The sequence below is a fragment of the Gavialis gangeticus genome, unplaced genomic scaffold (genome assembly GCF_001723915.1).
Source record: "Gavialis gangeticus isolate Ggan-Ray unplaced genomic scaffold, GavGan_comp1, whole genome shotgun sequence".
Lineage (NCBI taxonomy): Eukaryota > Metazoa > Chordata > Crocodylia > Gavialidae > Gavialis > Gavialis gangeticus.
Genome location: NW_017729030.1, coordinates 65,482,591 through 65,490,187, shown reverse-complemented (window position 1 = coordinate 65,490,187; position 7,597 = coordinate 65,482,591). Strand labels below are relative to the sequence as shown.

The 7,597-nt window shown below is 44.1% G+C and overlaps 1 long non-coding RNA gene across 1 annotated transcript in view; it reads left to right on the top strand.

Moving 5' to 3' along the window:
- Positions 1–6,226, top strand: part of LOC109301262 — a 43,261-nt gene extending 37,035 nt beyond the window's left edge. Inside the window, exon 3 of the long non-coding RNA XR_002098488.1 lies at positions 5,511–6,226. This is a non-coding gene — a long non-coding RNA (uncharacterized LOC109301262). The remainder of the gene's footprint in view (positions 1–5,510) is intronic.
- The last annotated feature ends 1,371 nt before the right edge of the window (positions 6,227–7,597 follow it).

Sequence of the window (7,597 nt, the reverse complement as noted above, 5' to 3'; positions counted from 1 at the left end):
GGGGGGGGGGGGGGTGTCTTTTGTGGCTTAGTGCCACATGTAAATAATCACCTCTACCACCCAGCAACTCTCCAGAGAATTGGAGCAGCTTTCAAAATAACATCTGGCTTCCCAGGAACTCCTTAGAGTCAAAATGCCCAACAGCCTGACGTTTCTCTATTGTTATTAGGATTCTGAGACAGCACAATCGCACGTGCACGCGCACACACAGTGTGATGGGACTGATGTAAACTTAGTCTACTTTTTGGGGTATACTTGTTGAATGGTTTACTTTGGAATGGAAAACCAAGCAAATGGCAGCAGGAGACAGTGCAGCATTCTCACTCCAGGCGTGGGCAGGTAAATGCATCAGTGAGTATTTGCTTTTCTTCTATAACCAGTTATTGCAGAGGGTGTCACTCACCTTTCAGCTGACTGTAAGTGAGGCGTTGCTGGAGGAAGCTCCTTTACATGTCAGAACTTTCTCACGGTCGGGAGTGCTTCTGGGCAAGGGAAGGGTAGAGGAATGAAGGGCGGTGTCACTTTCTGACTGATGGTATGTCTCATCCACTGAGGAAGCACTCTCACGAGCTAAGAGAATCAAGAATTGGGCTGAGTGTGGTTGCATCAGCTCCTTCCTTGTTAGACTTCACTGTCTTGGCCATGGTAGATTTTCTGTTCCCTGCCCAAGCCCCCACCTCTCAAATAAAGAGTGTTTCTCTACCTGACTGCCCCTTCCCTGCTTAGAGCTTCTGTGGCAGACTGAGCATGTGGGTCAGTCTGGATACCATGAATCAAAGAAACCTGCCCAACAAGATAATACTCCAGCATTGGAATTGTTATTCTGCCTTCAGGCATTGGTGGCTGCTTTGGGAGAATGGCAGTACCTGAAATACTCATGTCAACAGCCTGGAGTTCTGGAGGTGATGTCTCTATTTATGTTTGCTTCCACAGATATTTTTTCCTGACACAGATCATTTAGAATTACTCACAGACTCACATCTCCTCTAAAACTCCAGTGCTCCCTTCTGCTCTTAATATCTCTGGATTCCATTATCTTCTCCTTCACACATCCATCACTTTTTCTCATATCACTGAGTCACTACCCCATTCTCCTCCCACCTCTCATCTGCACAATCAGTTGTTTAGGTCAAAATAGAACAGGCGTCAGGTAGCGTAAGGTTCTTCTTCCCCATGAGCAACAACTGCAAGTTCATTAGCTGCACCGAGTTTAGTTCATTACTGTTTTGCCTTAAGTATACCTTTGCTGACTCACAAGGTACTTCTTAAACTATGCAAAGAGTTCAGAAAAAAGTTGCAAGAATAAGAGCATGAGGCCTGAAAGCCCTGACTCACAACCGAAGCGTTGGCTAAGTTTCAGCTTAATTTATCAAAGAAAACTCAAGAGTTGACTTGATTGCAGCTGGCATGCAACCTACATGGGAAGATATCTGAGAGCAGAGGGCTCTTGGGCAGTATGAGAGGATTCACTAGTGAGACCCCCCCCAAGCTATAAGAATTCAGGATAGAAATAAGGCAGAGCTTTTATTCCAGGGAGCGTGATTAAACGCTGAAATGACTTTCCTGACTTCCCACAACTGGATGTCTCTTTGTAAAAGCCCCTATATACTTCACCTTAGCGGTTCACAATTTCTTTTGACTCAAGGCACCCCTTATAAGACTCAAAGCACCCCTGAAAAAATGGCAGCTCTTAGCTCTCACTTGTTTTTTGACTAAAAAAAAATAATAGAGAAATGTTTCTGCTGCAAAGAACTCAGAAAGAGTACAACAGGTCAGACTATTTTTGATACTTTGGATTCCTATTTGAAATCTCTTGGTTTATCTTATGAATCTTACATAGGTGTTTGTGTTCTGCAGTACCCTTAAAAGGATCTCACAGCACCCAGGGTGCTGCGGTACCCTGGTTGAGAGCCATTGCTTTGGCTGAACTCCAAAATGTGGACCTTATGCAGAAAACCTGGGTGAGGTCCATCCTCTGGCTTATGTAGTATAAGAAGCCAGACCAGATTATCAGAAGGTCTCCTTCAGGATTTAGAAATCTATTAATCTATTGTCTAAATCTCCTAGAGCAAACTTTACACTTGAGTATATTATGGGATACATGGTTGTTGGTTGTAGCTGTGTTGGTCTAAGGACATAGGCAGGCATACCCAGATTCTTTGGGTAGATGTGATATATTTTATTAGACTAACTAAATAGTTGGGAAAAGTTCTTTGCAACCTTTCAGGCACAAACACTGTTCCTCAGGCATTGTGAGACTCTGCTGTTGTTCTGAGGTCTCCAAAATAGAAAAGAAGCTAGGGTAAGCAGATGTCTGTGAAGATGTAAATGAGTGGAAGTTTGGAAGACAAAGGGTAGAGATAGGGTAAGAGGGGAGAGAAGGGGAGGGAAAGGTATGAAGGAATTCAGGTTGTCAGCAAGAAGGCAGGTTATTTGGTGTATAACATGTCATGCAGGTTGTAATGTGTCATAAATCCAATGTCGAGGCCATGATTTTTTGTATCCAGTAGATTTATGAAGTGAAGTTCGTAGGCTCATCTATGGAAGGTATTTTGTAAGTTCCCTTTGAAGAGTAAAACAGAGATCCAAGAGGGAGTGATTGTCTTGTGAGAAGTGCGCCACAGGTAGTTGGATATTTTTGTCCTCTGATGGATATTCAGTGTGTATTCATTCTGGTACATAGTTGTTGTTTTGTTTCTCCTACATATTTTCCATCTAGGCATATATTACATTTCTGGAGGTACAGGTGTAAGATCCAGGAATGTTGTGTGGGTGTCATTATTGTGGGACTAGTGGAGATATATTGTTAGGTTTTACATTTCTTGTCCTGGCATGGTCTGGATCCATTTGGTGTGGTTTGGGTCATAGAAAGTTTGCTTCTGGTGATGAGGTTAGCAAGGTTTGGTGCTTGCATTTAAGACACCCTGGGCATATGGTTTATGCTACAGTTAGGACAGTGGGTGGTAGATTCCAGAAAAGGGCCCTTTCCCATAGGTAGATTTGGAAACCCATTCAAGCAGTCCCAGCCTGTGACATAGTGAGGTTTATGAGAGGCTGACTTTATCTAATAAATGTGTTTCTACATATGGCTGAATCCCACTGCCCTGCCTAGTGGACCAGGAGTCCAGTAAAACACAGAAGGCCAGACTGAATCCTTTACTCATGCTTCAGTACGGCTGTCCATAGGAGAAATTGCTCCCTTTGTGAGCAAACATATTCTGATATGGCTCAAACCTCCAAGTAGTTACCAGCTGCAAATCCAGTATTTGTCAAACCTATGGTAGGAGGTCAAATCACTGTTGCTTACCAATGGGAAGCAAAAGGGAAGCTTTTTATGGCAGGGATTGCCATCAATGCGGCATGTGCACATGCATACACATATGCATAGCATCCAGCACTATACAGCCCTGCTCTTGGCTGGCATCTGGGCACTACTGCAATATAAAACGAAGCTGTGTGGTGCTGGGGGGAAAAGTGGCTCCATTTACTCATATAAACAAAATGTACATGCAGATCATAAAGTCATCTAGTCCAGCCCCCTAGTCAAGGCAGGATTATCCCTGACTAATCCATCTCAGCCAAGTGTCTGTCCAACAAACTCTTGAATATTTCCAGGGATGGATGGAGATTCCACACCTTTTCTAGGTAGTCTTCCTAATGCTTGACTATCCTCATAGTCAGAAATTTGCTTCTAATCTCCAACCTAAATTTCTTCTGCTGCAGCTTGAGGTCATTTCTCTTAGTCCTGTCCCCAATGGTCACAGAGATTATCTCCTTCCTCTCTATAATTGCCTTTCAGGTATTTAGCGAGCTTCTGGCCACCCCCAGAGATAGTTCTACTCCTAAAGGCAATAAATACAAATAGCCAGACAAGAACCAGAAGTGAAGTGTGGTCAATGTTTCACCACAGAACTTGGTTCTTTCCATGGTTCTGATGCCCTACCAGCTGATTGGGAAGTGGAGGGTGAAAGCTGGTCCCCATTAAAGTCAATGGGAATTCTGTGATCAGCCTCAAGTGGAGCTGCAATTTCATTCACCATTCATTCCACCCTTCCCCCTCCAACTCATCTTCAAAGTCATCATTATTTGCTCCTGGACTTCATCTTTCAGTTTGCTTCTGATGCAGTTTTGGCAAGACCAGAAATCCTCTTGCTCAATGAGAGAAAAACTGAGATTGGCTGAGCAAGGGGAAGCAACTTCTCAGCTTGGTCTAGCTACTTTCATACCAATGCTCCCACTCCCAGTCATTCTGGATAGGCTGCATACACTCTCATCACTACCACACAGGCTGCATGCTTAAATGTTCTCCTCTCCAGCAGACTATGAAAAACGTGAACCAGATTCTTAACCAAGTTGTTTGGAGTAAAGCTGAGGGGATTTCTCTTACTAAACAGGAAAGACCCTGGGGACTTCTGAAGCCAACAGCAACATTCCCCATTGACTTCAGCAGGGCATGGTGGATGAGGTCTTTAGTGAGACCCAAGAAGACTATGGATCCCTAGGAGGATCATCAGTGCGCATGTTTTTATCTAATTTGTTTACATCTCACGTGTAGGGAGCAGTGGATTCAATTAGAAATTAGGGCCCATTGCAGCTGATTGCCCAAGCCATAAACTTTAATAGCAGCTGGAGAGAGTTGGGTGCTTGAATTGGTTCTGAATTACTCACCCTAGTTAGCACACTTCTAATTACAATGAATCTGCTATTGTCAACAATGTTCAATGGTAAGGTGGGGAGAGCCAACACTGATACTCTTTCGGGAGGAGGCCTGGACTTTCTAGAGTGTTGTGCAAGGTGGATGCTCCGCTTAACTAGCTTGCCTATTAACCACTACTAATTAAAAAGCCCTCAGGCCTTATCTCTCTGAATGGGAATGTGCAGATAGACTGTGGGAAGTTCCTCTCCATGTCTGGTAACATTCCTGTTTCTTTTCTAATACACATGGCTCTTGCACGTCTGCTGACACAGTTCTTTACTTTCATGTCTTTATGGCTGTCCCATTAGATCACATCCATTGGAAATGTGTTCCAAAGAGGTCACTGTTCTCATTGCCGTCATTGTAGAACTGGAAGACAGGAAATATCCCAGAGGCTAGTACACAGCTTGTTCCCTTCGCTAGAGGTTTACACTTTGATGAAGAAGCAACATACAAGTGCATGTTATTTAAACAGAAATAGCATATGAGGTGGTTAGTGGATGCCAGTGAGTTCTGCTGGCTCAAGGGCATTTAGGCCCCCTCGGCATGACTGCTTCGCGACAGCAGTGTAACTCCATTTCATTCATAAGAGTCATTCTAAGTAGCTATAATAAAGAGAGGAAAATGGACTGTTTGGCATGACATACACATTGAGTTATTTGAGTTATACCTGTGAAAAAAAGACTAGTAGAGCAGGGAATTTTACCATGTATTTGCAGGGGGTGGGGGTAGGTACACAGGACTGCATGTGTATATGTGTGTGTATGTTATTTGTTTCAGAAAAATAACACATCTAACCCTCTCCCTGCTGCAGCTCTTGGAATGAAAGATGGATTCCCTGCACTTTCTACCTTCTAACCCAAATATTTAAGGGCAAATTGTCACTCTGACTGCACAAAAGCAGTGCTCATTAAAGTAAAAAGGAGCAACATCTGTACATCTGGGGGCAGTATTTGGCCCTATGAACATTAGGCCTGGATGTGAATTCCACAGCTTAGGTCTCTCCATCCTTTGACTGTGTACACGGTTCTCCATCCTTTGCTGCTGGCTCCTTTTGGGACCAGTCCTTTCCCTCTACAGAGGCAGAAGTAGGAGGTTGGGGCAGCAGTGAAAGCTCTGTTCAGGACAAGATTAGGAAGATCAAAAGAAGTTGGAGATCCCAAGAGCAGGGCTGCCTGTACCAGGAGAGCTCCGTCTAGCAGAAGACAAAAACAGACTATCTTGCGAAAGGCACAGGAACTAGTTCTAACTAGTGTAAGAGGGCAGGATGCGGAGCAGCTGTAAACAACTTTCACCTCCCAGTGACCCTGCACATCAGTTTAGCCCATGTACAAAATCTCACCAGAATTTATTAACCCCTTGTTTACTAGTTTAATACCGAACAATGAAAAACATATGTCTAAAACCACAAGTCAAAGTGTTTACAAATCTGCTGAGTCTTGCAATATGGGATATATTCCTTAAAGTCTTAAGAGTCCTGTGATCACATAAACATCTTGACTTCCATTAAAAAGAAAATTTCGAGTCTGTGTGGTTGTAAAGAAAATCTTGGAAAATGTCACTGGAGTGAATTCTGACGGCTCAAAACACAGGGGTAAAGGAAAGAGTCCTTTATTTAGAGTGGGTTTTAACCTTGTGTTTAAACCAGTTTTGAAGCTTGACTTATGATTTTTGAATAGGGGAGTCAAATCCTCAGGCATGAGTGCCTTAATAGGACAACAAACTTCCTTATCTGAGTGCCAGGGAAAATAATTATTTATTTAGGTAATCTAAATAAGTGATCTGACTTTCAAAAATGCAAGCAACTTCCCCTGGTATCAGTTAAGTCAGAAGGTAAAAGAAATGATAACTTGCTGCTATTAGCCCATAAGGTTATGAGCAGGACTTTTAGAAAGCCTGACATAATAGCTGGAAGAAAGGTGTGAACTCCCTGCACATCTCTCTATGGGACACTTCAAGGGATAAGTAATAAAAGAAAATGAACCTTCTTCTTGGAAACTTTGCCATTGTTAGCTTGAAAAGCATCTGTCTTCAAGTGCTGCAGAATTGGAGACAGATTATCCAAGGTATTTAAGGGCTAGAAGATGCAGGAGGATAGCCTCACAGGATATTCAAAGGGGTCTGAGCAGGTTTGGCACTTAACTGCCATTGAAACCAATAGGAGTTAGGTATCCATCCACCCCTAAATTTCCACTGGGTACCTGTCTTCATCTTTCAGTCCCAGGGGCAGTGCCAGCCTTTTCCAGGTGAAAGGGCTGATGTGGGATAGACACTAGACAGAAAATTGTTGCGGGGGAGGAACATGGGCCCCATAAGCTGGGCCAGGCCAGGCCAGGTCGGGAGTGCTGCACCCCTACAAGATGCAGGCAGGAGTGGGGCAGGCTCAGCTGTGCAGGGCAGAAAGCAGCGGCCCAGGGAGAGGCAGGGGGCTTAGATAGGGGCAGCGCTGGGAAGGGTAGATATGGGGCAGTAAGGTGAATTTTGGGGTGGCTATAGGCCCCACAAGCCCCCCGCGCCCAATGCCTCCCATGTTCAGCCCTGAAATAACTTTGGAAATCTCATACTCAGTGACTAAAGGCCTGATCTAGTTTCCTTTTCAGTCTTTGAAAGTCTCTCTCTCTCTCTCTCTCTCTCTCTCTCTCTCTCTACTGTCTTCAACAGAAGCTGGGTTAGGCCCATATGAGCTACACAAGGGCACTAAACCAGTGATTCCCAATCAGGGTCCCAAGGCACCATGGGGTGCCATGAGATCCTTTGGAGGATGCCACAAAGTGTGAGGAGATAAACAGATAAGTGCAGGCTGAGGCATATCCCTGCCTGACCATTCCCTGTCCCCCATTGCCTAGACCCTCTGCAAGAAGGCAAGCAATGTAATTAAGTTCATTTTTTAAATGGGGTGCT